Source organism: Agrilus planipennis, unplaced genomic scaffold, assembly GCF_000699045.2.
Source record: "Agrilus planipennis isolate EAB-ADULT unplaced genomic scaffold, Apla_2.0 scaffold143, whole genome shotgun sequence".
In the NCBI taxonomy this organism is placed as follows: domain Eukaryota; kingdom Metazoa; phylum Arthropoda; class Insecta; order Coleoptera; family Buprestidae; genus Agrilus; species Agrilus planipennis.
The window spans coordinates 376,622-380,526 of NW_020438887.1; positions in this window are offsets into that span (position 1 = coordinate 376,622).

The window sequence follows — 3,905 nt, forward strand, 5'->3', positions numbered from 1 at the left end:
TTTTTTTTTTTTTTTTTTTGGCTAATGCCAGATTTTGAAAATCTTTATTAATAACCTGCTACTTCAGATTTGTTGAAGTGCAACTTTAAAATACATATTGTATAGATATAGCGAGGCACAGTGCCCATTCTTAAAATTACCTACCTTGAAAAAAAATCGGCTTTTTTTAACATTCTTGTTCAAATAACGTATACCGTGACATAAATTTTAAGAGAAAAATAAGCTTAATCAGAAAAGTAGCAAAATTTTTTTCCGTCCTACATACCTATTATTTAGTTTTAGTAATCTATAGGACTGATAGTGGATCATTAATCTTCCTGATTAGGACCTATGGACACAACACTAAACAAAATTTTTCTGTTGCATGAGCATCTTAGAGAGTTGACACCCCAAATTCATAAATTTTTCTTGTGGGTTATGTAATCCCTAGCAATAGTTCTATAGTTGTCAAAGGTTATGAATTTTTAATAGTAAAATAAAAAAAAATGAAATTTCGGGGTGCTGACTTCATATCGCAGAAATACAGTTCTGATGCCTAAGAACGATATAAAATAAAGACTAGCTCAGGATAGGAGGGTGGAGGTGCGTGTCCAACCAGTCTTAGGACTTACGAGCTTATGATGATGAGAATTTTTGATGCTTTTTGTAGTTCTGAAAAATAAAAAATTGATCTGCATCGATGAGACCTCTTGTATTTTCGCGAGACCTCGATTGCTTAAAAATTAATTGGAAAATAAGATTGCTAAAGATTGGCCTACGAGTTTGTGACTATAAAATATATCAGCACTAAATTTGAATAAGAGTTATTAGTACTTGAAATAGCTCTGAGAAGAAATCGAAAAAAACATAGAAGTGGAAACTTGTAGTAATTGCGGGTTTTTTACTACAGTTCTGACCAGAAACTCCCTATTCGTAAGAGACATTGATTTTTAGGCTCACCAAATATCCCATTTTGGGTAAATAAATGACCAGTACTCGAAGGAAGTAAAATATTCGGACGGGGATAGTTCTAACCATACTACTGTAGAAACTAACGATCCCTACAAGGCAGTGATTTATAGCGTTGTATGCATAATAGCTTCCAGAGTGAAAAAAATACAATTTAGGGTAGTTTTCCTAAGAATTACTGCAAGTACTCCCTCTAGAGCCAAAACTTGTAGAAAGAAATCTTTTAGAATTTTCGGATTTCGCGCAAACATTTTGTTTCTCAGAACTCTGCAAAATCCATCAGGAACTACAGAGCTGTTTATTTTTTTATTCTTCTTAAAAATGCACAACTATCAGCGTAGCCCATCGGGAACTGTAGAACTGTCCCTAGAGAGTCCAGAAATCACAAAAACAAAACAAAATTAATGAATTACGGTTGCCAACTTCCTGACGATAACTTACCTACACAGGCAGGCAAAATTGACATGCACCTACATACGTATAGATTTTATTTAAATTAATTTCGTTCTTTTTTTATTGACCAAGAACAAAATGATAATTTTCTGAGTTGTATTGCGTAAGCTTTTTGGTCTGACATTCGCCGACCAGTTGCAGATCTGTCTAATAACCAGGAAACAAGTGACGAATATCTGGTCGCAAATGCACGCCGCTCCCATGCTGCGAACGTCGTTGTTGGATCTGCCGTCGCGGCGGCGGCGGCGGTAGATTATTTTTATTTCAGTAGTCCACCGTCTAATTTTAGGCTTAAGTGGTACAGCGTCTATTTTGAACGTGCCCAACACTATTACAAGTTACACATATGGACTAAAGTTAGATCGGTTTGCCAATGCAAAGAGCATCCATCGCAGAGCGTCGTGGCGTCCAAAAAAAAATTAGCACCGACTTTATTATTATTATTATTGTTGTTGTTGTGAACATGTCAGAAATATTTCCGATGAGTTAATACAGCCAATTGTATCACATAACGATGTATTTACGCAAATTGCGTTTTCATATTACCAAAACATCTTAGGAAACCGTGTTTTTTTGTTGTACCTGCAGTGGATTAAAAAGACAATACAGATGATTAAATAGAAGTGTTTAATAAGCTTCTATTGGTGCGATTGCTATGAAATAGATTCTAAGTATATTAAAAATGTATGTTTGTGCGGATGCGGAACGTAGACAGTAGGTACACGGTGGAAAACAAAAAGTAAACGCTTTGAGATGCAGTGCTCAACACTGATGGTGAATTAAGAACCGACATCCTCTATTAAAAAATATGGCTTGGTATAGGAAAATTCGACAAATATCTTCAGCCTTTTTTTCGTATAATAATAATGTAATTCCATTTTGCATGGTATTTAGACAGTTTTGCAATGGATGATCCTGTTTAAGGCAAAATTTCAAGCTTTCTGACTCTGCAGACTGAACTCTACCTTGATCGATACATCCAACTTTGAACCCCTTTTTCATCCCTGTAGGGGTTAAATTTTAAGAAAATACTTTTTTAGTGTTTTTCGGCGTTATATGAAGAACGTTTATGCAAAATTTCAAGTCCCTAGACTAGACTTGGGCATTTTAGTTCAGTAAAAAGACTTAGTTCATAATTCTTCCGCGAACTGGTTCGTCAATTCACTGTTAAGGGGCTTTAGGTTCGAAGAAGATAGAGACCCTTTAATCAATGATGGAATTATTTGATATTGATTTACAACACATCAAAATTTCGGAAAAATTTTATTGCTGTTCCAGGACTCCCAAACCGACAAAATACATTTTAAAATTAATAAACCTCCGTAGTTTCAGGTTAGGAGGTATATCTTGAGCCTCTTCCGCCATATTCATCGCGTAGTAGTTAATTGAACGGACTGATTTCTTGTTTGGCTGCAAACTAGTAGTTCACATATAGGATCATTCTGTCGAACTAGTTCGTTCGTGAACTACACAGGACTACCCTACACCCAGTGGTTAGGCTGCACTTTGGTATATCAGTTAATCAATTTTTCCTTTTATAAGTCAAAGTAAAACGAAGCCATTTCTTCATTTCGTTTTCGCTGTACAGATATAATTGTGCCTGATACCAACAAGTAATTCAGCTTTTCTTAAAGACAAATTCAAATTTCGTAACAAATCATTTAATTTCTTATCTTGATTGTCAACATTCAAAATTTATCGTTGTTTTCATTGTTCCGCATATCTGTTCTTACACGGAGAAAATGAAAAACGAAAATTTACCTAAATATTAAAGCGATATTCACAATTTGTCCCACTAGCCCGTTGTTTCGTAAACGAAAATAATAAAAATTACAATTTGGATCCAAATTTCTAAAACTAGAATCCCAGCAAAAATAATTTGACTAGGTATTTTAGTTGATATTACAAATTTAATTGTAATAGTTAAGAAACTTGAAATAATTTTTAAAGAAACATGTCAAAATTGAGATTATTACCTAATAAATTCTACTATTTCAACGCCAAATATAGTCATTTACTATCGAAAATTGTAATTTTTGCGTTGTCATAAAAATTTAGTTTTCTCCGTGTGAAGTACCTACGTCTTCTCTGAGAACTATGGATTCCCATACAGAAATTCCACTAAGATACATATTGTAATTAATTTTCTTAGAAACACATGTAGCAGAACTTGTCCGATAAATTTTTGGACTAGCGACTGATTTTTTAGGTATTTATCTTGAAAACTGTACCACAAAGCTCACGCATATATAACCAGAATAACAATACCTTTTAACAATATGTCTAATTAAAATGAGGGTCGTTAAAATAGTTATTACCGATGAGTACCTTAAAGACAAGACCACAAGACGTGATTGAAACGTAAAATGTTTACTGTTTACATACCGCAACGCGTAACCAATAGCAATCTATTATGACTGTCTTAATTTTCAGTATCGATATCGTTTACATAGTACAGTTGGGGGTGTGGAATGTTCTAGTTTTTGAAAAATGCAAAGATTTTT